Here is a 27045-nt window from a genome sequence, read left to right as displayed (position 1 = left end):
GAAATTACACCACCTAAGCAGAGACTGAAATTGCTGTCCACTTAAAGGTGGTTCTGAACAAAAATTTGTAAATAAATTTGCACCACCTGGGCTAAGTTCTCTGTGTGAGCTTCAAGGGTTGTCAATCTAAGACCCATTAACCACACTAACTTCATATTATCATTATTGTATGTCAAATGCCCAAACGTATTCCCAAAGAAGAAACACATGCAGACATCACGATGATACAATCCTAGATTCAGTTTGGTGCAGCATGATTGCGCTTGCCATCAGCAGACAATGGGGGAGGAGGTCAGAGTGGGTAGAAAAGTTACAAAGGTGAGGTCACAGGCTTACACAATGACTTCATAACGCCAGGTATGTCTACTGCCCTTTTATACCATCACCTCTTGCAGACAAGATGTTAGAGTTCAAGGAGGATCTGTAGGCACAGAAGATATTCCTGCAGGAGCCTGTCCAAGCCACTTTCAGCACAACACAAGAGTAGGATTGCAAGTGTTGGAAAGACACAGCCAGGATATTCCCCAGGAGACACAATGGGTGGTACAGAGGCAGAGACTGCAGGACCAAGGACCATTGGGCAAGGGCAGGAAGGAGGAACCCTAGAAGAAGATTGAATTCAGGCAGATTTCCACAAGGATTTGCAGACTGGCTAAGAGTGTGTCAGGGGACTAAGGACAAATCTGCTCTAGTTGCTTAACTGGGTCCTTGGCATCTCCTGGAGACAGATGATCATGTTGAACTGAGCCACTCCACAGTGGGGAGGTTTTGAGGTGGGTCATCTTGCAAAGTAAGATCCAACCAAGTCCTACCCCAGAGTCTGTCTCTCAGTAACACCAAAGGACAGGCCTAGAGGAATTGAGTGCATGTGTCACTCTTCCACCCTTAGAGCTTCAATTTGGTGTGGATGATCTTATGACAAGATCGATGAATCCTGATATAGCAGCACTTGAGATAAATGTTGCTTCAGAAGGGCTCTTGTGTGAGTATTTGAAGTGAAGAGGAGCTTGGGAGGGACAGATGACGAATGAGAAACAAAGGAACAACACCAGCTGTTGGAAGCACTGTACCATCTTTCGTACAAACACACCTTTCTCGGGGTGATACTTACAACTACCTGCAAAATTATTTCCTATTTCCAAACCTTATTCCTGTAGCACTTGCAAAAGCTGTTTTGCATCCACACAGAAGGTAGCTACAGATGTGGATGATGATACAAAGAGAGCTCCTATGCAATTTGCTCAAATGTACTCCTGCAGCCAAGCAGCCCCGGGTAAGAGGCATCCACAGCAGCTTTCGCATCCGCGCCCGTGTAGGTGAGCACATCTCCCTCAGCTCCGTGTAGGCGAGCGCTGCACTCACTTCCTTCTCGCAAGCCCCAGGTTCTTCAGAGGGATGCACTCTGAAATCCTGGGCATCAGGAACCTCACGCTGCCAGTACCCCAGCACGTTACAATGGTTAAACACCTCCAAGAAGACCGCAACAGGATACATCTCTGAATCTGCCTCTGCGTTAGACCACAACCACGTCAGCAGAAAAATAATCATCCTGATGCCTCTCGAGACAAAGCTGCCAGCAAGCGTTGCACAGCAAGTCAGGACGAGCACCGGAGGCTCGCATCTGTGAAGGGCTGGCAGTGCACAGCACAGAGCAAACCCCAGTCCCTGCAAAGCCAAGAGCTAGCTAGGAGCTGAGGCACACCAGTGCATCATTTGAGCAGGATACACAATCTAGGACACAGATCCATAGACAACGGCTTCTTCAGGGACCCAATTCCCATAATCACATAGTTTTTAATTTCTGCATTGACTTTAATTAAAAAAAAACCTACCACACAAAAAATTAAGAAGTTTTCCCCATCCTTCAGCCAAGTAAAACACACAAAAGCTTCCAGCTCTGGCTGGCGCAATGGACAGTATCACAAAGGGGAGGGAATGTTTATAAAACGTTTTTAAACAATTCAATTTTAAAGCAATTTGTGCGCAGCGGCAGTAGGCAGCCTTGACTGCAGCAAACAGACAGCAGGCTGGATCAATTGCGGGGTGGAGGTGGGTGCAGGAAAGCAGGAGCAGCAGACTGTGGCATTGAGGCTAATAGCTTTGTAGCAATTTATTCAGTGCGAAATACTGCACAGAGCGACATGGGGGTCTGCGCAGAAAGTAGGCAGAGAGTACAGCAATGCCTAGGAGGGAGATGGTCCCTGACTCCAGAGTGGCGGAGAGCAGAAAGGATCAATACCAAACACTCCAGGAAAAGCAGGAAACTCTTCTTCCCTTACAAAAAATAAATGACAATTAATGGATCCAATCAGGCCATCTGCAAAAAAAAAAAAATGGTGTTGAAGAAGAGTCACACAAAAAAAACCCCTGCAAGATAAAAGCTCCAGAGCTGTCACAGCATTGCTCCTGGCACAGTCCTTCCACTCCTAGTCTGCACCCTTTGGGGTTCGTGGCCCTGCCACCTCACCCTGAAACAAAATATTCTTGCCAGCAATGGGGATGGGCTCTTCATTTTCTGTACCAATGACAAGGGAAACCCTATGGAATAATTTCCAACCCCTTCCCCAGCTTGGTTCCATATCACTTCTTCAGCAGAAAAGCTTTACCTGGAGACATGCCACAATATCCCCTCTCCCTGGTGGCCTTCATCCATGTTTGGATGAATATTTAAAGAATGGACAGGGAAAGCTAATTTTGGGATAGAACAAAGGGAGATGGCTTTCTGGAACTTGGTTTTGACAAACGAGCAAAAAAATTGCATTTGATCGTTACGCATGTCCTGTGATGCAAGCTCAAGAGCTCTGGATCTCCTTGCAGACAAAATTTGCTCTGAATTGCTCCTGCTGGTGTTTGCAGCCCAAGGATAATGTGATGCTCTTTCCACATCACACTATCTCCATGCCCAAGCACATATGGTCTGGCTAAGTAAGAAGCCTTAGAAAGGCTGTCAACAAGACTAGAGGAAGGTGTGCATCTGTGCAGAAACATATGCATGCCCCAGCACTGCACAGTGAGCCACAAAAAGGATGCTCATGCCCAGAATCCCACCAAAACCTGCCTGGGTCCAGCAGAACTATGGTGCAGGACCAGTGACACTGCTGCTGCCACTTTCACAAACCTTTCCCCTCGCTTTCTTTGTGCTACATGGCTGAAAACCCACCAGTCTGCTTCCAAGGAGCCTCTTGTCAGGGTATCTAAAGGTGATGCTCCCTCTAAATTCGACCAGCACAGGCTTTCACAGCACTGCTGCTCCAGCCCTCATTTGTATACCCACTTACGTGTTTGCTTGAAAGTATGTGCTTTATGTTCATCTACGAAAATCTCCCCCATGGTACTAAAAGCAATGGAATAATCTACTATTTCAACTCACATCCCTTAGAGAATTCTGCAGTTTAAAAAAAAAAAGAAAAAGAAAAAGAAAAAGAAAAAAACCTGGTTGAATTTGATTAAACCTTTGGAATCTCTCCAATATTTCCAGTTATTCCATCTGTAGAAACACTCTACTGGCACTTGGCACATTTATAGCATTAACTGCCTTCTAAATCAGCAGCAGTTCTGCCTAACAATTTGGCATTTGTACATTGCCTTGTAAATTACCCACCTTACATCTCTGGGTACGAGGACCGTCCCCTCCAAAAAGCTTATTACTGCCTTGTAGAAATCCTTCAGGAAGAAAATATCTTCTTATGGGCTTGTCTCTTGACAAAAAGAGGGGGGGAAATGGCATTCAGTGGGCACGGTATTAACACTGTGGCTCATGGTGTTACTATGGCAGTAAAATGAAACCCAATGCAACCAGCTGGTTGCTATACTGCTATTAGAGCCTCTTTCCTGTTTTTGACCTTTCTAGAACTCTCCAAAAGGCATTAATCTATTCAAAATCCATCCAGGATCTAAAGCACAATGCAAGGTGAAGGTGTTGGCGAGGAGGTCCTCCTGGCAGGCACCACATAGGGAACAATTATGATTCTGCCGGTGAGGATTTGCTTGCTTTTTTTGTGCTACAGCACCGCGAAGTCAGGAACCAGGCGAGGAATGGCTGCAGCTTCAAATCAAGCCACAAAGCAGCAGGAAACCACTCAGTAATATCAGCAGCGATTTGTGCATTTCTTGGTTGAAAACAAAGAGCAGAGAAGGTCGGCATTATTACCTCCCTGCTTCCAGATCACCTCTCCTCTTTTGTCTACCCAAATCATTGGAGGCAAAAACTTCCCCTTCCCAAAAAGCTCTGGGCTCCAAGCTCTCTTGAAAACCCTTTCTCATATCTTTATCCACACTTGACCCATTCTTCTTATGCCTCCCCATTGACATAGTGTAGGAAAATCACCAGATAAAGTGCCCAGCTCGTGCCCTCCCACAGAACAGCCTTCTCCCTTTCCTGCTTGTTTTCTGCTGCTGAGCTGTGCTCTGGGTAGCTGGTCCTTCCTAGCATGGGTTTGGTCTACAGACTGTAGGGAGGGGCGGGGGGGGAGAAAAAGGAAGAGAAGGACAAGGCAAGAAAGAAAAGAAACACATTGAATTAACTATCCTCCTCCTGCAATTTGCCTCTAAAATATGCCTTATTGATTTTTATATGTATTATGACCATGTAGCATTAGAAATCCAGGGTCACCTGAGGACTTTGAGACAGTCACTGTGCCGTGCGCTGTGACCGCTTGGAATTAGACATCAAGACAGAGTTCAGAGCTTTGTGCTTAAAAAGGGCTGGCTGCAATTGTTGGGGCTGAAAAGGAATTTCTTCTTGTTTTGCAGGTGGAGATCCAACATGCAGAGCTGAACTGCTCCAATCCTGTCCCACAACAAGTAGTAGTGACTCAAACTAGCTTAATCATTATCATTCTTTTGGAATTAGTGACTTAGTAATGCTTCTCATGTCAACATTTTAAAAATTGCATCTTTTCTATTCTTTTGTATTCTATACTCTTCCCTCACTTGGTCCGTTTCTTCTTTTAACCCCAAGGAGGAATGATTTCCCTTGGCTGCAGTTAACTGCAAAGAGCGTCCTGCAGCAGCAAGAACCCACAATCTTCTTCACCTGTTTATAATCAGTTCATCAAGGGGAGCAGTGTCCCATCCTGCATCCCACCATGTATTGGCAAGATTCCGTGCCACATCCATAAACCCGGGGTTGTGGGTGCCAAGGCACCTATAGATCCCTGGTAAACAGCTTAACCCACCCCTCTGCAAGGGGCTGGCAGGGACTTGGTGTCACTGGGACACCAAAGGATGCTGTTGCCCCCAGACCTCGGCAATGTGCCCCAGAGCCAGCGTGTCCCTCGTGCCTCTAGCCCGGGCCCTGGACGAGGTGCAGGGGCTCTTGTAATGCACCTGCAATGCTCCAGCGCTGCCCCAGCACAGGGGGCTGGAGCAGGAAAAAGGATTGTTGCCGTGAGGCTTAGAGAGGGAGAGATGAGCTGAGCTAAATGCTCCCACAAACAGGGCTGCGAGAGCGTGGCAGGCACCAGCCTCTGAGACCACCGAGAAAACAGACAAGTCTCAACTCTGTGGCTGCTTTGCACTTGATGAAAATGTCTGCTCCCTCACACACAAAAAAAATTTTAAAAAAATAAATAAATACAGCTCTCCCTGCAGCCAGCGATGCATACTAGATGACTGCCTTCTCAACATGAGAGCAAAAGGGCAAATGAATCACATTACACTCCATGAATAAAAACAGTCTTAATGCAACAGCAACTTAATGATTTCATTTTCAATGCACTAGACTGTTTGGCCTCATTTGCAGAGGTGCTGAGCACCCCCAAGTCCCACTTCAGCTAATGGGGACGGCAGGCACTTTGCACCTCGGGACTCTCCCCTGAGCCCCGTACACACCTGGGAAATTCTCCTACCTGTTGGGGAGGTTTTCCCTGAGCTCTGTGAAATTAAAAGGTGATAGCAGGGATGAGCTTGGGCCAAAGACTCGGATCTCAACCTGCTGCACCCAGATCCATCCTCAGGCAGGTGGGATTAGGGTTTGCAGCTCCATTTGAACCATGCTTTTATTCCCTGCGCAGTGAAAAGGAACCAAGTCCTGCCTGTGGCAGCGCCCAGGCAGCCCCAGCAACTTGCAGCAGAGGGCAAGCCCTCCGCTTGCGGGGATGTTTGCTGTTGGCACTGAGAGGCAACCAAGGCGTTTGCCTGGCCAAATTCTGCATAACCCCTATGCACAAGCTGAAGGAGATGGCAGTACGAACCCTCTGAAATGGAGAAAATGGCACTTTCAAACTATCCCCCCTTAGCAAGGTGCTCACAGAGGAGTTGTAGAAAAGCATGTAATGGAGGGATGGCAGAACAAAACAAAATCCCACTGTCACTGCATTATCGGAAAGAGGCTTCTGCAGCAGACCAAAGCCAGCCAAGTAGCAACACCAGCACACATGCATATTGTGAATAAACTCTGCTCGGACCCTGTCAGGGTGTCAAACATTCCGCCTCTCCTTCCTGAGCTTTTTGGGCTCCCTATGGCATTTAAAACAACTCCTGTTCCTGCTCTGTTTGGTAAACCTTGCCGTTTTCTTTTAAACATCCTGCACTGGCAGTGTTGCTCAAAGAAAGACCTGGTGTCCACGTGCCTGTCACAGCCAACACGCTGGCAGTGAGATGGTGTGAGCTGCACCCCAGCCTTGGCACCACCCTTCTTGGGAAGAATTTAAAAAAAAAAAAAACCAAAAAAAAACCCCGACCTTCACTATTTTCCTGTGTCTGTTTGGAAAATACATCCCAGGACAACCTCTCCAAAACAACATCAGTCCTCTGGCAAACAAAAGGAAGTCAAACGCAAACTATTTATTGCCAAAACCTCTTCCTTCGTTGTAAAGTACTGTTTAATTTTATCCCTTAGGCATCTATTATCTCATAGCCCATATTATTTTTCCAGCTATTACTGCTTAATTTTCCCCATCCAAAAAGTACGTACAGACACAAGCCAATTTCCGTCTTGGCATAATTGTTTATGAGAAACAAACAGCTGTTTCACTGGGGTCCTAACAAATAGATGGTGAATCGATGCTTCTCATCTCTTCATTAGCTTCCCACAAGAAACCGGCTGCCGTCACGTGTCCTCTGCCACCGAGCATCGTCACCCACCCAGCCACAGCCACTAATGAGCGAGGACCCTCGCTGATGAGGGGGGACCTTGTAGAGGGAGGGAGGAGAAGCCGGGGGGGATCCACTGGAGCCCCTCATTTACCAACTCACGCTGTGGTGGAAATAAGGGCCTACGCTGAGCATAAACATTTCTTTTTTTTTCTTTAAATAAAAGCTGCTGAATTTTAATCAGAGCTTAAAATAAAAAGTAAAAACCATGGCTAATGGAATATGCTTATCAAAATGCTTGGACTGCTATTCTTTTCCCATTCCTGGTAGAATTTGGTTTTGTTGGGTTTTTTTTACCAGCAGAGCTTCTGTGAGGTCTGAAAGTTTTTTGTAAAATGCTACTGCTGGCCACGTAAGTAAGCAGAGGACCTTCTCAAGGTTCAAAGTCCATAACCCTCATTTTACAGAGACCATGGCAATGTGATTGCCTGTGCAGCAGCAGAGGAGGGAGCAGTGCACACCTGACAGAGGTGGAGGTTTGCAGAACAGACCCAAGGAAACAACCTCTGCTTCCCAGACTATAGGACGGAGCAGACAAAGAATGGCCAACAAGCTTAGGAACTCATTAAAAAAAATGATTGAAGCAATTAAGGAATATGCAAAATTGCAGCATATTGTAAAGGCATACAAGAAAATAGGCAGAGTTACTAGCAAAAGCTGGGAAAGACAAGGTGTGTCTGTGTGTGAGATGGACAGAAAGCTGGGTGCCGATTCTGGTCTGCATTCCTGCGAGTATTTTCCATATAGAAGCATGTAATTCAGCCTAATTCCAATTTGGGTTAAACATTTGCTGAACCACCGCTGACATTATCTTCCCTTAACATGCAGCTATTTATAGTAGTGTTGGGGTACTCAGTGCTTACGGAGTTTACTTTTCATGTTGTGAAGTGCCCACACATCCAAGGGTTCCCCAAAGAGTAAGCAGAAGAGGGAAAAAGGAAAACATTTCTCAGGGACCACGCAAGAACCTAAATGGGCTCAGCACCTGGGTACAGGGCAGAGCATCTCCCACCATCGACCCCGTCTCAGCAGCCAGTCTCAGGCGGGAGGCCTCTGGGGACAGAGCCTACATCAGACACAGGGATGGCAGCAGGTCTTTTCAGCCCAACTCCTCATGCCAGCCTGCTACGTACAATGTAAGAGGCCTTTCTTCTGCTCCTCCTTCATTTTAATACTTTATTCATGCTTCCGACAAAAGGCATCGCTTGCATTTTCCTTTGTCACCTGTCCTGGTTTTTAGATGCTCAATTAAAAAAATAAAAGCTCCAAAAGCAGTTGCAAGCATCAGTGCTTTGCAATGCTCTCGTCTTGTCCAGTGGGTGTTACCACAGCAAATAGAAATTGCAAGCAGAGGACGAATGGCAATGAGTCAGGAAGGCAGAAAGGCGTGAAAACAAAATGAATGGAAAGGCAATAAACCCGCAATATTTCACCATTGGTACTGAGTTCCTGGATAACCTCCATCTATCAGCGTTATCAGTGCCTGGGAGCTCACCAGAGCTGTACTTACAGTACATTAGTGACACGGGCAGAGAATAGGCTGTGGCCACACGGGTGCATCACCGTGCCACGGGCTGAGGCCACCATGAGCTGTGGCAAGGGCAATGGCCATACACCATCTGCAGCACCTCAGGATCTTCCTCCAGAACAAAGAGAAAAACACTCAAGCTTTTACTGGCATCCCACATGTAGCAGAGGACAAAACTGATGGAGCAATCCCAGGTAGCAAGATGCCCTGGTCCAGGGAAGGGATCAACCCAGGAAAGGGATCGATGATGGATGCACGTGCTGAAATGCTGTCCTGCTCGGGGATCCTGTCTGTGAAGGTGGAAAAAGGCTCACACACCTTGGGTCTGACTCCAGCAGCAAAGCAGGTGTACTGCTTAAGGAATAGAAACCTGAGAAATATGTTTAAAAAGGAAAGTTGTTCCCTGTAAAAAGCTGGAGAACAATTCAAGGAATCAAATTAGAAAAAGGAGACCCTTTTCCAGACACCCTCAGAAAACACTAGTGCCCCGTCATTCCCCATTTCTCATGAAGTCATAAAGCATAGCAGCTCCTCTTTGGGGCAATGATGGGCAACCCCCCTATTTCTGTATCTACAAAGAGATTATAAAAACATTACTAGGAAACAGAGGATAGGTACTACCTCAATCCTTTATTTTCCAGAGCACCAAGTACAAAACACCCAGCCAGCCCACTTTTAGAAACAACCACTTAATTTTCACTCCTGTGCAGAATGATCTAGACAGCTGCCTGCAACTCCTGCCCATAACTGCCCGTTTCTCGCACTATCCTTGCCACGGCACCAGGAGACCCAGCCACGCTTCCAGTGCAAAAAGCAGTCACATACGGGCTTTGCCTGCAAGTCAGGCTCACGGCGTCACACAGAAAACTGGCACCCCCCAAAAAACCAGGGCTTTGTGTCTCCCTCGATGACCTATGGCTTGGACACAGGTTGGGGCCCCCTGCTCAGGCTGCAAATAAAAATCACCACTCTCTCCCCAAAAAGAAGCTAATTCCCCATTAGCATTGCAGAAAACTCAGGCAGCCAGCAAGAAGAAAGCTTTTTAAAGAGATATAAAAACAGGATTTTTGTATTGAAACACATGCCACAGATGGTGTAGCAGACGAGGATTAATTCATGAATCATATTTCTTAAATGATACAATCTCTCTTTTCACTTCCATACTTTCCCTTTTTGACTCAGAAGCAGGGATTTAAGATGCCCTTCCCAGATATGAATTTTGCATGAACAAACATTGCAGGGGTAAAAAAAAAAAAAAAAAAAGCAGCAATAAACCAGAAAACCCAGATGTTTAAAGCTAAGTTCTCAAATGTAAGCGGATGCATATCCTGTCCATCTACGAAAGAACATGTGTGGAAATGCAATATATGCAGGCACCAATCTGGGACTAGGGTGGGAAAACGCATTCCCTAACATTTGGAGATTACTAATGCTTCAGCCAGGGTTCTGAATTTCACAAAAGCTGATTTTCTATCTCCTCCTAGCTTATTCTCCACCCTCGCAGCAAAAGAAAAGCCTTAAGGCAAACATTTCCACCGAGAGGCCCTCCTCGCTCTGCCATTCAGCTTTGTCCCTCCTCCAGCCCCCATCAACGTTTTCCTTCGGAAAATGCTGGCGCAGGCACCGCCAGGTTGTTCTCCAGGAAAAGCTCACGGAGCCCACAAAACCAAGGGGATTGCAGAAAGCAACAGCAAGCCAAAATATCTTGCACCACGCAAACAGATCTACCGCAGCTCGCTACCATAGCTGAGTAATGTTTTAAGTGGAAAAAAACCATAAGGAAATGACAAAAGAGCTCTTCAGTAGATTAGGGAAGCTGAACTCCCAGCTCCTTCTCAACTGGAAAGCTCTTTCAGACCAGCCAAACCCATGCACAGCCTACGACCACGTGCCTGTGCAGAACCACCACTTTCACCCAGGTAGGAGCGCAGATCAAACCAGGGCGAGAAGAAATAGTACCAACACTCAAAACTCCCAGCACACTGCCCTTCTGGGCACCTTCTCACCTGAAAAAGGTGCTGCTATACCCTTCTTTCATCACCAAATCAGCACGTCAGTCATTTTTTTCACTTTGCACATAAAGCAGCTGCGTATATGCTTAACAGCTTCTTTATGCAGCCTTGCACTTACACACGAAGCTTCAGGTTAAAAGAAGGGTGAAAAAAATTACTTACCCTTAAATTATTTCAACCTTTCCCTGCTTTGTGTATGACGTGGGCTTCTCTTTTGGTTACTATTTCCAGATTTGGTCTTTGGGTAGGTGAATGGAAGAGGAGAATGAAAGGAGTTGTATTTGATGACGATGGAGACTGTAAAATAAAGAGAAGCACTTTAGTGCAGAACAGTCCTCTCTATACATACATATCAGATTAAATTAAATTAAATTAGTGACACCTACATAAATGCTTCCTACTGTTTTTATGCACACATACAAATATCACAACTGTCAAGGAGAATGCAGCTGTCAGTGATACAGCGGGGGGGGGAAAAAAGAGCAATTTCTAAAATGGAAGGAAAAAAAAAATAAATCTAGCATAACAACCAGCATTTGAACAGCAGCGAGGGGCTTCCATTGGTTTGCAGGAGGGCTGGCAGGCAGGCCACAAGGTAGCTGCCCAAACTGGGCTGCATGCAAAACTGAGATGGATCGAGACCACACGGGACCACCTGGAAAAGGCTTGAGCAGCAAAACCGCAGCAACAAAACCTGACAAACACTCTTTCACTTCCCAGAATACTACATCAGTTCAACTGCTTTTGAGAAAGCAAGGAAGGAGCCAAGTTTCAAGAAACACAATTCACCCATACCCTGTAATGATGAAAGGACTCCCAGCACAGGAAGAAAATAATAATTTGGTCACCATAACAGTAAGTACCCCCCTAAAAACCAGATTAATCTCCCACCATCTGCTTTAACAGCAGAATTTCTGCTAAGTGGTTTTTCCCTACACAGACCCACATATATCCATGTAAACACACAAACAAACCATTTGGCTTCCCGCAGTCACGGGGTACGCAGCTGCTCAGAGAAGGGCTCGGTGCCTTTGACACGATGCCAAGGTTGAATTCCTGCCATCCCATTTACTCCTACACCTTTCTCCCCACTGACTCTATGCCCTGCTCCTGTGCAGACTCTCTAAGGCTGCCGACTCATCAGGTGAAGTGCCTTGGGCTAGCTCCCCTCCGCTTGCCTCTCCAGATCGCTGTCCATGTAACATGACAGGCTGAGATCCTTAAAATAAAATTTCATTGTAAGTAACTGAAAAAAAGAATGAAGATAGAGGAACGGACTTCCATGCTATTATTTTACTCATGACAACTCTCCCATCTTCTGTATGCAACTGGCATCTCCAGCACCGCAAGCCCCAGCGCAAACACTGAAAGCACCCCCAAAAAAGAGTATTTACAAAATTACTTAGAAGATGCCACGCCTGCTAGTGGAAAAAAACAATAAAATCCCTGAGTCAAGGAGACTGTCCTTATTTGTTTGGAAAAGCAGAAAGGTCACCACAAGTAGTATATAAAAATACATGTAACATTGAAGAGATATAAACACAACACTAAATAACACTTTTTATAACCAGCTCAGTATTTAACACTTGCCCAGTGGCCTTTGATAAATCCTAGGTGCTTTAACAAAGCAAGCAAGCTTTTCATTGCTATTTAGCAGAATGGAGAAAGTAAAGCACAAGTGAATAAAACTGCTCAAGACATCAAGGATCAAGTCAGAAACAAAAAGCCAGGTCATCTCATCCAGCTCCTCCACCACTGAACGCTAGGCTGCTGTATTTAAATAGAAATACTATTGTTAGCCATAAGCAATGCAGACTCATTAACATTTATTTTAGTGTTATAAAATATATTTTTAAATACTTGAAGAAATAATCTGGAGGAAGTGCTAAAGCTCTGAACATATTTTCAATATGTCCCAGCTTTTCCAGAGAGATTTCAGACCTCCTGGAAAGACACAGACCGTCTTAGAGGCTGCAGCGCGGGGAGCGTGAGGATACCTCCAACCAACCCAGAAAAGCAGCACATGCGAATCCCCTGCCCTTGCTTCTCCTCCCGGATTGTTCAGTAAGAGGTAAATCTAAATCTAAAAATGCCATTGATTTGAATTACTCACGGACAGCAGAAACCTGAAACTATCATTTCCCACATGTTTTTAATGTGTGTGGGTGTTTATATGTGAATAACACTTGGAAACAGAGGAACCTGATGCCTGTAGAGACACCTCCTTGAGGAGCGCACCAGCAGAAACCCCGGCCAGCACACACAGTTCCTGCTGGAACAACTTCCACAGAGCCCAAGGTCAGCGTACAGGTCCCGGCCAGACTGCACCTTATCCCAAAAGCTAACAGAGACAAACCACGTTTGTAACTTTTAATTAGCCCAGCAGAGCAAGAGCATGACTGGGGAGAGGAAACGCAGCCTCTCCCCATCCTCGTGAAGAGCAGGCAGTACAGGCAGCAGCCCTCACCGATCCCGTAAGCTGTCAGGAGAGGGCTTTGGGGGTTGGTTGAGAGGAGCAGCAGTTGGTGGTGGTTTTTCCAGTGGTAGCCATAAGTACATCCAGAGAAAACCACCGTGTGGGAGGATGCCAAGCCACAGAGGCAGAAGATAGATTCAATACAGAGAACAGAAACCAGAGGCACACACTGACATATGGAGCACAGTGCCCTATTTTTACCAACTCCAAATGTATCAACAACACAGAGGATGCATTTTATTTTATATATACATTTTACAAGACAACTCCAGTTTTCCATATGACACAACCAGCCTTGGGCTGCCTGGGACAAAATAAAATGGGAGGAGGCAAGGAGGGAGAAGAAATAGTTTTCTTCTTCTTCACTTTCAGAAAAGTTATTTCACAGTTAGCATTTTACAGGCTCCCCATAATTTCAGAGTGATCTTTAATCAGTGTTTCAGTGGGGGAAAGGAAGAACCATGACACTTTCTGCAGTTTCAGAATGGGTTCAATATATGCCTGCCACAGTTTGCCACCCTGAGCTTGGAGATGGTGCCCTCCCCAGGACTGACCTGCCACCCCACTGCTCCTCCCCAGGTACGGGGCGGGCGGCTGTGGCATGCCACGATGGAGCTGGAGGAGCCGATGCTCCAATATTTAAAGACACACATCTTTTCCCCAGTGCGGAGACAGAGGGACGTGCTCTGGAGCTCAGCCACAGTGGTCCCTGGCACTGTGCAGATGGCAGTGGTTTGGTTACCCGGTGCTAAACGCAATCTGCACAAGCTACAGCATACACCAAGTTCAAAGTCAAAATGAACATTTGTTCTACAACAAAACACATTGCAAATGATCCTTAACAAATTTTAACTGTTGGTACAGTCAGATAAGAGCACAGTAGCATATATCATACCTTGTTGTTATTGCAAGCTCTGTGCTGCTAAACATGAGTGGCAATGCAGAGAGATCTATACTTTGTATTTCAGTATAAATTATAGAGCAGCATAATAGACCTGAAGGGGCAGCTCTGCTCTTCCCTAAATTGCTTCCTTCACGTTTTTAAGCCCATTAAATTTCTTCCCATTTAGTTGCTTTATTTTGGTTCCTTGCTGCATAAAATTGTACTGCATTCACCAAGCGGCGAAGCCGAATAAATAATCGCAAAACTTCCCTGCAAAAACTCCGAGCTGTTATGTAAAGCAGAGAGGGTATCAGCAGATAGAGACAACTCGGAGGCAACCTGAGGTTTGGTATTCTGTGTCAGCTTGACACACAGGGGAAATAACCCTTTAATCCAGTGCAGTGTATTTCATTTACTGTAGTGTTATCCAGTTCGAAGATGTTATGAAAGGAATCCCTGGAGAGACTTAAGACTTCAAAACCAGCCTGAGTTTGAACTTAATTCCACCGTTGCAAAAGGCTGTAGCCGTGGAAGATGACCTTTTCCGTACCTTGCATGCCAGGAGCCATTCTGCCTCATAATGTCATGCCAAATTAGAATATTCTCTTTTTGTTTTACTCAGGATTTTGTTTTGTCTTTTCTTTTTAATTAAAAGCATCTGTCACTATTAATGAAAAGGGGGGGGGGGTGTAAAAAAAAAAAATCAATAACACAGATTAAAACTGGTGGCGTCAAGAGGTGGAGAGAGCAAAGAAGCTGGGTAATTAACAGAGGGACTTTCACCTTTTCAGCCCAGGTCAGGACCAAAAAAGCATCAGCACCATGTCCTTGCTGCTCATTGCCCATCTGAAACAAAGGGATACTCTCGCCCCATCACCACCTGGCCTTCTCCCAGATACATCCCCCAAAACCACCGGTGGTGGAAGCTTGGGTGGTCTCTTTCCTCTTCTTGGATAGGAAAGAACAGGGGAAAAATACCTTTAAAGTGCAGATCTCAAAGTTGCTCAGGTCTTGCCAAGGTTATCCTGAATAAAAGTTCAGATATATTTTAAAAAAAGACCATAAATCCCTGTTAGTGAAACAGAAGCTGGTGGAACTCCCTGTGATGGCAGGGATGAAGGCGTGCGGTCTGATCTTCAAACAGCTGCAGGAGCTTCACTGACCAAGGGGTATTTTTAAGCAATGCTGCAGGAAGCTTATTAAAAAAGTTATGGAAATCCCAGTTAAAGCTGATTGCTAGTGTTAATCATGTCCTTGGACTTTACTGTTTCGAGGTGAACCGTAAAAGGCCGGTTTTCACTCGCTGTATCTTACAATACGAATTGTGAATGTAATTAAATGTAAATTTCTATTTTCCAAAAATACAGTTCCCTCACAAAATACTAAATTAATTACAAAATGTCTTCATAATGTGAAATTATTTAGCCTGTTAGAGCAGTACAAACAGCTTTATTGTATCATTAATAGTTAGAAATGTTCAGTCAGCACAGTTGAAAAAAATGTAAACTAAATATGTCAAGGATACATTGCTTTCTACTCTCACTATTTTTTTAATGTCTTATTTCATGGTAGATAAGTGAAAAATCTTTTTACATGACTTAGTGAGAGGCTCATTTACTCATGCAAATTTAAAACCAAGTGTCATAATACAATGAAATTATAAAAACATATCAAAAAGAAGTTAGCGAGTCACTAAATTTAGCTCCTAATGGAGTTCAACCTGTCTTATACAGTTGTATGTTAATGGGAAGAGCTACAGTGCTCTGTAAACATCAGAGCGCATCTTAGAAACCATCACACGTGCACAGAGTTTCTGAAGGAAGCCCTTCAAGTTTACAGCCTTCCACACCTTGATCTAAGGGAAACTCAAATTTTGATCCCAGCCAAGGTTATGAGTACGTCTAGCATAAAATAAATTAAAATGCATCGCAATGATCTCTGTGCAAGCGCTGGGTTCTGCAGAGCCGCTTTGCAAACGCCGGTACCAGTGCAGACCTGGGATGATTCGCAGGCTAGATACTTAACATGCGTAGGGATTTTCTAAATCTGTACAACATATTACGGCTGACATGGTGAAGCGCTGACTTTGTGGGCTGGAAGATACTTAGCAACTTAAGGGCTTGGCTCTGAATCTGGGTAGATCTAAGTAACAAAGAAAAACTGGTGCATCTGAAATAACAGCAGCAAACCACACACTGAGGCAGTAGCAAGATCCTGCGTTACAACTTGCTTTTTTTTTTACTTGCTGATAGTCCGAGGATAGCACTAACATGAAGTCTTTATTCTCAGAAACAATCTCTTATTCCAGGAGTAAGCCAGGAAGATGAAAGGGTTAGAAGAGAAGGAAAAGGGAGAGCCAAGGGTAAGATATGACCAGTCCATCTGGTAGACCTTCAATATTCATCAAAACCAAAGCGTCAATTAGGCACAGTGGGAAAAAAATGCCTCTGCAGAGAAACTGGCTTGAGATATAGGGAGGCAATCTCCTAAAGATAATAATGTCCATAGCCCTGCCCATCAGACTGGGGTCCCACCCATGGGACCCCCCAAGTTCACCAATGGGGCAGCTGCAGCAGAAACCACAGGCGGGAGGGAGCAATACTTCCTTGTGCAACCCTCTGCCAGCTGCCACCCGCTCGACCGCCACTGAAGCGTGAAGCTGGGGTCCAAAGCCCCATGAAAGGAAGAAACAAAGATTCCCTGTGCTTCCTGACCAAGCAGAAAATTGTGAAAATAAGACCCTGTAATGAGAAGAGGTAAGGGAACTAATGGAAAAACATCAAATTGCATTAAGGGCTGTGTTAAAGGTTTACAACATAGTCTTCAGACAAGTCCACTGATATTCCTGAACCCTTATTGATCCACAGGTCAAACCAGAAACAAAAAATATCAATTTTAGAAAATATCACTTGTGATACAAAAAAACCACCCTGTCCCTCTGCACGGGTAAATACAGAGACCTTTCCACATGAGAAAAAAATCTTCTGCAGAGCTAAACTGTAACTACAGAATCACTAACCTGTCCCTGTCTTGTGAAACACAAAGGCTCATACAAGGAATTAGGGAGATGTCCTACATAAAAGCTTTAATCAATTTGTGAAATTTTGCACCCTTCTTGGAGGCGTGCGACATGGCACTTTTTGCTCCCTTAGATTGCCACAGTTCTCAATTTTATTTTTATCCTGAGTTAGATATGAATCAGGATTTGCAAAAGACAAAACAACACACTGTAATCATCCAGCATGCCAATTAAACTAAAAGATACCCTGGAAATTAAAATTAAATGCCATATCTATGAAAAGAAACAGACAGCTTCCTCAGAAACAACAAAAAAGCCCGTATTACAGGAACATGACTGTGGCAGTCCAAAACCATAGCCGAAGCAGTTATATAACTTACTATCATCCTTCACATCTGCATACTGTAGATCTTCATCAAATTGTGTATGTTTTTGCACATTTATCATCAAGATTTATTGAAGTTGATTCCATAAATTTCATTTAGTTGTTCACTGCTGCTATTTGTTTCCAAGGCAACAAATGCACTTTGCCCAAGCTGCACAGTAAATCATGATTGTTCGGAATTTGGGGGTCCCTGCCCCTCGTGCTGCACAACGGCTGCACCTCCCAACACAAACAACAGCACCGGCTCGGCAGCAGCAATAATTAGCAACACATTTGGTGGGCATTTACAAAAAAAAAATAAAAATCCATGCTATGGAAGAGAAATGCAAAACTAAGCAGGCAGACAGTGGGCTGCCGGCAGGGAGATAGGATTCATGCAAAGCCCCCTCTCCTATCTCATTTACACCTTGGATGACTGGAGGTTGAGAAATCCATTCGCAGGTTCAGGAGGAGTCGGAAGGCTCTTTCTGCAAAAAATAATGATAAGAAAGTCATCTTCTCATTGTAGTCCTTGCAAAAGGGACAACTACAATACTACGGGAAACAGAAAAGCCGAGGCTTTACAAACATTGCACACACGCCTGAATCTCCCGCATCGGCAGCATCCAATGGCTCTGCCTCTGTGAGCACGGGGAGCAAGAGCCTGAGGCACAGAAAAGTTGCAGGCAACTTGGGAAAAGTTCGGCTTGGGATAGGGAAAACTCTCAGTCTAAATTGTGATAGCGTAGCATTGTTATTTCAGTTTTCAGCAGCTGAACTGCAGGAGGTGGACAACTCCAAGCACTAACTCAGAGCAAGCATTATTGCCCAATTTCATGCTATTTGAAAAGCGGCATCAAAACTGTCCCATCCACACCACCAGGTCAACGTTGAAAATGCTCTGGAGCCACCCAGGAGCACCTCTTCCTCTGCACTGCAGACCTGCACCACCAGTCAGAGTAATGACCCACCACACGTGACGTGGGATTACTAAAACACCTTTTAAATAAAGGGTAGTAAAAGAGGAGACCACAACTGCAAGAAAACAAAAATCAAACGCAAGAGACTGAGCTAAAACACGCTCCGCGCTCCCGGAGACTCCTCCGGGGAAAAGCCTCATGCAAAAATCCATTACTTCAGCATTTCTAAAAACAAAACCAATCTCGTACGTGATGCTGATATTTTAATGAGACACGACATTTTTTGAAAGACAATGCAGTTATTTTTGTTTATCTGTCATAAGCAAATATCCATGACTGCAAAACCACCATATAAGAGGTAGCCGACAAACTCAACACACTGATGCTAGCCAGTATAGACCAAACTGGAAACTTTACAGTGTGAATCAGGGAAACCCACATTCAGCTTCCAAACCCAGTCACGGGAGTGCCATGTAACTGCAGCGACTGCAGAGAAACCAGCCCCAATTATCCAGTGCACAGGAAACTGCAATCCCTTCCCCTTTTCCCCTTTTTTTTTTTTAAAAAAATTGCTCTCAAACCCTCTTTGTTGGATAGCACATTCCCTTGGATTCACAAATTATTCCCGGAGTGATTAACAAAGACAGCATCCCTGATGACGAAAGCCACTAGTTTTGCCGCTTTCAGCCTCAGGAATGTTAAAAGATTGTTTGCTTTCTAAGTGCAAGTCCACGTTTAAGAAGAATAAAGAATTTGCTATAGCAAGCTGGATCAATGATGCAGCAAGCCAAGCATGCGACCTCCAGCAGGGTGGCTGGGTCCAGCACTCCTGGAAACAATAAAATAACCTTACACTGCTCCTGTTCAACTGCACAATGTAGGAAATGGGGAAAACATTTACTCCTGACCCTTGATGCAACGAGCTGCCTCCTTCAGCTGAACTGATTGTTCTTATTAACACTATTATTATCAGACATATTCATCCCCTTCTCCCCTTTATTGCAATGACTGGCATGAGAGATGCAAACCTGGCTTTCATCTGTCTACCTGGCTTTTCCATCTATCCTAGTACGATGGAAGCAGGATAGATGGAAATTAAACAGCATCACCTCCAGCTCAGCAGCAGGGAAGAAGGGCCCTCTCACTGTCACGTTACAAAGATGGAGCACGGTGGCAACATACCGGTCAGCATCTACGTCCCAGACAGCGCCCAGGCGTAATCACCATCACGGGCAGGGATGCTATGCCTTAACAATGGTCACTAAACACAACCTCATTTCTCTGATAGCAGCAAATGAAATCCACCCTGAAAACACCATCATCTCTTCTAACAAGAGACAAAGGTACCATTGCACTGCTTGTCAGGCACCGAAGTGACCAACTACATTAACTATCCCAATTAGAGGAGCACTCCAGTGCTTCAGCCTCACCCCTTTACTCCTGACTGCAGTCACCGCTGTTTACCTTTTACGTGAGTGTGAAAAATAACACGTTCCAATGGCAGCTTCTCGTTTTACACTACAATAAATGAAAAGCAACACAGAGGTCGTCGTCCACGAATCATCCTCTTCTTTCAGGAATGGCGTTGGAAATGTATGGTCCTGCAGTCAGGTGATGGCTGGAGAACATCCCCGTGTCACTGAAAAAAACTCATATAAGAATATTCTCCAGCCAGCAGCATAAAAGCAGGGAGACGGTATAAATAGCCTTTAAGGAGGGTGTATAAATAGCTATAGGTAACATTTGTATGCTATAAAAATCCCCTTATTTTTGGCCCAGCTTTGCAAGCACAAGTTTCCTTTCCAGTGTTTTGCTTGTGCTTTGGGGACAGGCTTCCGCTTCCCTTCCAGCCAGCACATCGGGGAGAGGGCAGGGACTCCTCCAAATCCCCTATTACTATTACACCCTCAGAAGAATGTCAAGCAAGTGAATTTCCCTTGCCAGCTGTTTACAAGAGATCCTATCAAAGCTGATGAGACCAAAAATTGGATATGTTGGGCTAGATCCTTCCGGGAGTTACAGACGTGGGGTGGCTAGAGGCTGGAGAGGGGTTGCAATTGAATATGTCTTCCTTAGACATAAAAACCAAGCAACTATGTGCATTCACATGGGTGTACACAGATTTCACGTTCGCTCTCCCTCCAAAACAAATACTATCTGCCCTCTGAAGTAAGAATCGCGAGCTGCCAGCCTCTGAGCTGGGTGAAAACACATCGAGGAGCGCAGCCGGTGCGTGTGCATGTGACACAGGCATCTGCATATCACGCCACCCCTCTGCCTCCCTCCCTCCCGCTCGCCGGGTCCATTCTTACCAACCAGCAGAGGATAAAAATGCTCTTAAAAAGACCTAATTTTCCTCCCCGGCTATTTGTTGGCAATGCAGCCCACGGGTTCATGCAGCCAAAGGAGCGCTCCCCGCTCAGAAAGGGAATGTCAGTGACAGTCTTGGCTCGGCAAGGCTGTCCCCTCTCTGCCGCAGTATCTGCATCCCCAAAGATGCTCCAGCCCAGCTCTATCACTCTCAACATTTCCCCTCTGGTTCTCCCCCAGATGAAGCAGTGTCCTGGCACATCCATCCAGCCATGATCTCGCCTCGTATCCCTCTCAAAATCTCAAAGGAGGGCACGGCAAAGCCAGGGAGGGAGCGACCCCCTCCTGCGCCGCCTCCCCCAGCGCGCTGGGAAGCGGGGCTGCAGAACAAGGCTCGGCGATGAGCGCTGGCAAAGCTCGCTTACCACCCGGTGAGCAGCTCCCCGTGGCGTGCAGGTGGCTCCTTTGATTTCTGATTATTTGTCAGCCTTGCTTCTGGCTGGCATCATGCCCAGGCCAAACTTTGCAGCAAGCAGGTCAACCCCACCGAACAGCCTCTCCAAATGGTCTCTCGGAGCTCATGCACCCACAGGAAGGGAACATATAGCCCGCGCCTGCAGGCATGGCTGCAGCCCTGATTGCCCTGCGGTGGATGGGACCGCAGTCCCAACTGCCTTTCCAGTGAGGGGTCCTCACCAGCGTTTATCGAATGATGTCCTAGCAAAAACCTCACACAGCAAGGAACTGTGTTCCAGCTTTCAACTGGAGCTATTAGAAAAATTCCTGTGGAAAAACACTAATTCATCAAGGCCAGAACGTGGTGTGGGAATATGCCAGTTTTAGCAGAAATCTCACCAGGAATGTCTTGTAAACCTGAGATGCCCAGAGCAGCTCACTGCATCATCTCCCAGCCAGGGAGACCTGGGTTCAAGTCCCTGCTGTGTCCAGCTCCAACCAAGCATTATCTCCCACACCCCTCCGGGGGCAAAGCACATGGAGCAAAACCAGTGGAGTAAAACCATCCAAGGGGGCTCAGCACCAAAAAAAGGCACAAGTGTACGGACAAGCCACTACAGAGCAGCAAACTGCGCTGTCAAATCCACAGCTCCACAGGCTGGTAACAGCAGCTACCTCAGTCCCACACTCCAACAGAGAAAGCTGGAGAGCACAAGACTGTGCTGGGGAGTCTAAGCATCCTCCAGCTTACCATACAGGCAGCTGGTTAGTTTGGACTTTTTTACTTTGCACAAACACCGCTTTAATTCCCCCAACATTTCGGGCACATGTGTTTCTGAATCTGGGTTTGGCCCTTCTGCTGAAGCTCCCTGCATGCAAGAGTGTCTATACACAGTGGGGACTATTCATATTTGTGGGAGAATGAAGAAGCTAATTCAGGGCTTTGGCAAGATGAAAGGAAAAACCTTAATTAAAATAAGTTTTAAAACCCATCAAGATTTTTTTTTTATCTTATTCAGATTAGCAGCCATCCTAAGATTACACTCTGAATCTAAATGTACTGCTTCTCCTCAGACATTGTGGGCTTTGCACACAAAGCCCTTAAGACATAAAAACTCTTGCCAACCTAATAAAATAAAAATGGGGGAAAAGTACACTGACAGTAACTAAAATTACATAGACTTCATCAAAGAATAGAAGTAATGCCCTTATTTTGTAAAAAACTTCCTTCCCCCTAACCCAGCTCAGAGCAAGCACTCCTGGACGCACACCACTATTAATGTAGGGTCTAAGCAGCTCCTCTTCTTGCACGAGAAAGCTGCCAGCAAAAGGCCTGGTTCACACATGGGTTTGCACAATAAGGACATTACCCTGCAAATTCTCTGGAGCTGGCAGACACCAAGACGAGCAACTTGACTGAGCAACTCTGACCACCCCGTGCTGGGCTCCAGGCACAAGTCCTCATCCTCAGCTTAGGAAACCTTGTCCCAGGGCAAAAGTAGAGGTGGGACAAGGATACATTTCCATGGCAGGCTGATTTTTAAAGAAAATTCCCAAATAAGAACCACTGAACTCTCTCCGTGTTTGCAACACTCATATTCATCCCAACAGAGGTGGAGTAATGAATGATCAACAGTGCATGATAAAATGCAATTTATCATCACGGTTCCCCAACCCATGACTTTGCTTTCACTGTTGTGTACGTAAACCCCAGGCATCCACCAGCACCTCCTGCAGAGAGTTTTTTTGAGCAACATTTGAAGAGTTACGGCAACGGTCTCACACAAACGCTTTTTTACAATGAAGAGCAAGCACAGAGAGGGAGAGTCTTCTTACCATAATTCCAACTAAAGAAATTACATTATACACAGGGAAAATCCTTCCTGCTCCGCGGTTCCTCCTGTAACACCTGTCCTTACCTTCTAGTCAACTAACTGCCCCCCAGCCCTAGAGTACAGAATAGGATTTGGACTGCTCACAGCAAACACAGCCCTTCCAACCCTGCCTTCAGGGCTGCATGGCTGATGGAGCCTGGCTTGCTCCATACAGCAAGGCAGGAAGGAGGAAATGCAGTGTCTGTGAGCAAACTGTGCTGTTTGACAGATTTTTGTTCTCCATCCCCACCTGACAGCAGTCCAAGTGAGTGCATTATCCATACTACATACCAGGTACCATTAGTTTGATACTGAGTTTGCTTTAAGAAAAAGAAGAACCAAATCAATTTCTTGGGAGGATAAACTTGCAGCTAAAGGGAAAAACTACAATTACACTTTTCAGCCATGAAAAGTAAATCAGATGGTGCTGAAATCCCAGCAGAAAACACAGATTAATTAAAGTCTGCACTTTCTAAATCTGTTATTCAACTAAACACAGCTGTTAAAAAAATGATGCCTTTGCTGTAATTTTCATGTACATTCATACCACTGAAATACAGCTAAAAACATTATTAAGTGCGTTCAGTTAGCTGCTGAAGTTGTACAAGAAAAGAAAGCACACATATATGTTTAATTATGACAAAGATTGTTTTATTTAAAAGAAGAAATTTTATTTGGGAGCTCAAATGCTGTCTCCAAGGAAGGGATCAAATCTATTCAATGGGACGAGAGCAGAAAGGGAACCTTGCGGTGGAGCAAACCGGCATCGCCCCAGCAGGGCGGGAGCTTCGGTGCTCCCTCCTCCTGCATCACTGGTCCATGCCCATGGCACACGCCATCCATCAGCCAGATCCCGGCCCTCCTTCTGGTGCAAAACCACTTGTAGTACCAAGTGCTTTTGGCCATCTGTCCGTCACAGGCAGCGCTTCCCAATTTCACTGATTTCATTAACCCTAATATATTTTAAGATCTTACACAGAAAAAACAATCACAAAACAGTTTCTTTACAGAGTCTCATCTAAAACCCATCAAGGCGAAGGGAGGCTTGTGCTGAACCCTGCTAGCTTTGGATGGAGCTCTGCTTCCACACGGAGCCAATTTATTCATCAGGAGACGGCACAGTTACCGACACAGAGCGCGGTGTCGGGAAGAACGTACAGGATACACAACCCAGTCCCCCCACGCGCCCCGATCCCCCCCCCCACGCTCTGCGGGGGGCTCTGCGCAGGGTGTGTAACGCTGGCAGAGCACAGCTACCACTGACACGCTGTCAGGTGGGGAAAACACGACATGCCTGAAACAAAAGCTTTCCTTCTCTTTTTTCCCCCCTTCTCTCCAAGTCTACATCAACGATCAAAGTGGAGAGCTCCTTGCTCTGTCACAGAGGGAAGCGAAATTGCCGTGATTTGAATGCAACCTAAAAGGCACTCTGCAATTCAACTCAATCAGTATAAACTTACTTCCCAGCCCTGACGCAGCTGTTCCTCCCCTATAGAAGGGAAAATAATACTTGAACCGTGCCTCCTCTGCAAGGGGGAGAAGGCATGGGAGAGCCCTCACTGCCTCTCAATCCTTCTGAAATCACTTCAGCTTAAAATATAATTAGCATGATCTAATACAGTAATATATTAATATTGGCAATAGCTCCTTGCCTTAATATCAGCCTGTAAAGCCTCTCATAATCTAGACTCATGATCTCTGCAGTCAATGCAAAGACGACGACGATGCCACCAACGCATGCTCGCAGGTATTCACACCGGGGGGAGGACTCAGACCCGTAACCTTAGAGAGGGGAAAAGCTGCCCGGCAGATGCCAGCAGCTGGATTGCCTATGCTGAATCACCATATCCCTACAAGATGCAACCACAGGTGTATGATGGTCACCCAGTGAAAACACATTACAACAGCTGGAACTGCAGTTACAACTTGAAGTGTGATGAGTGCTTATTTGCATTTAACCTGCAATAAAAATCACTGTATTTTCATTCCCCTCTTCCTTTTTTTTTGAGGAAAACACAATTGGGTGGGAAAAAATATCTTTAAATCTGGGGAGACTGTAAAAAAGTGTTCTCAGGTCCAAGGAGACCCCTGAGTCTCTACATGGCAATGGTCAGTCACCTATGTATAACAAGAAATGTGTTGAATAAACTGGTCTAAGTAACCATTCTAAAGCTTCACAGAAAAAGGCACTTCTCAGTAGGTTTTATTGTCACTGGCTTTTGCATAAAACACCTCACTGCATCTACTTATTATTACTTCTCTACCTAATCTACCCAACCATATCAAGCATGCACCTTTTGCAAGTTCCTGAAACATGATCAACTAGAAGAAAAAAACAATTAAAACCAAGGAAGTATCAGTAAAAAAGAGGAGCTATAATTTTTTGGGGGGATGAGCAAGATGCACTGGTAGCGAAGTACTTCCTATAATCTTCCATTACAGGGTGAAGGTTTTAATAAAAAGAAATAAAAAGAGCTCACATTTTGATCTTTTCCCAGAGCTAGACATGGTTTAATTAGCTTGATCTCATTATGTAAACTGGAGAGGAAAAAAGAAGACCATTAAAGCAATATCCCACTGGCAAATGAGACAACCTTGACATCAACTAAGATATTTTCTTGGAAAAGTCTCCCCTGCCTGTGATGCAGATTCCACACCTCTTCCTCATCACAAGGTCTCCATCATCCCACCTCTTCCAGCTGCCCTGCTCAATTCAAAAGCATTTCTTGATTTCTGCTCCCCTCCAAGCAGCCTGAAAAATGCCAGTAGTAAAAAATCGAGCTAGACATTGACTTGGTTCTATTTAGCCTGAGATCATTCAGCATGTTCTTTAGAAAAGATCAACTGGAACTAAACATTGCCATAATATACTCCATCTGTTAAAGTACATACTTTTGTAATAACACATTTAGAATTCAATAAGAAAAGCGAGAATTACAAACAAGGTGTCCATAATGAGCCTCAATATAATTATTAAACCAGATAAAGTAGGCCTGGTTTTCAATACAAGAAAGTTATTTGTACCTTAATGATAATGAAATGTAAAAAGCATCTGTAATTTCCGCTGAAATGTATTGCAGAAAGTCAACTTAGTGCATGTCACTTTGTTAAGACTATTCTTATTATTGTGTTTGCAATGACAGCAAAATGCTTCTTAGTTCCAACTCCTGGGATATATAAAAATATGATTAGAGCACTATAACAATACAACAATGGATTAATTTGCCCAACCATTACATTTGGATCTGAAAGACTTTTATAATTTATTTTACCAACTGAAAGGTGGTTATTTTGGGATCCTGGCTCATAACAAAGTAGTTCAGTGCAGCATTTTGAAATATGTTTTATATTCCAGCACTGGCAATACTGCAAAGTTACAGTGATTCTTGCCTGTTTGCCTGTCACCCTGAGCTTTTGTGCTAGCCCTCTGCCATGCCTTACCCTGTGATTTAGCTTGGGCTGCTCCGGAGCCGGAGCTGGGCCGCCTACTCAAAAGGGCATCCACATCCCTGCAAAACAACAAGGCAGTGGTGATTTATCTGGTAAAACCGTTACCCAAGTAAAAGAAACTGACATTTTTAGGGGATGCTTACAATATTACCTACACCAGGAAAGGAGAACATAAAGAACTAATCAGTGTCAAACAGTACAGCTAACAAACGTAGACCAAAAGGTGTTGAGAAATCTGGCCTGAAGGGCAGATGATATAAAGGAAAATAATTAATAACTCATCTGCTGAATGTCAGCAGGAGCCATCCTCTACAACTGCAAGATTAACATGGAATAATCACAGATTATTAGCAAATTCATGTGCTCACCATCAAGTTAAACCAATGCTGTTTAGAAGGGAGTGGAAGTTGCCAGTTTGGCCTAAAATGGGGACCAGAAACAAGTTTTGTCAACAAAGCAAAAGCCCCTAGGACCTCAGTTATGATGCTATTCAAAAGGAAATGAGTATGCAGAGGCAGGAACAGCCCAACAATCAGAAACAAAGACTAAACTAGAAACGCACACCACGTGTCATACCACAGACAGGACAATCCAACATGCCATGACTCTCCTCTTGCCATCAGGACGACCACAGTCTGGTTTGACTGGACCCAAATTT

The 27045-nt window shown here is 45.0% G+C and overlaps 1 protein-coding gene across 1 annotated transcript in view; it reads right to left on the bottom strand.

The window, feature by feature from the left end:
* Positions 1-27045, bottom strand: part of NEXMIF (neurite extension and migration factor) — a 172625-nt gene that overhangs the window by 47219 nt on the left and 98361 nt on the right. The window contains exons 2-3 of the mRNA XM_074835357.1: positions 17805-17865; positions 10798-10932 (exon numbers count right to left, since the gene is read on the bottom strand). The gene's annotated coding sequence lies outside the window, so the exon portion shown is untranslated. The remainder of the gene's footprint in view (positions 1-10797; positions 10933-17804; positions 17866-27045) is intronic.

The sequence above is a fragment of the Strix aluco genome, chromosome 10, assembly GCF_031877795.1.
Source record: "Strix aluco isolate bStrAlu1 chromosome 10, bStrAlu1.hap1, whole genome shotgun sequence".
NCBI lineage: Eukaryota > Metazoa > Chordata > Aves > Strigiformes > Strigidae > Strix > Strix aluco.
Note: the sequence above shows the minus strand (reverse complement) of the source record. Positions and strands in the feature narration are given on the sequence as shown.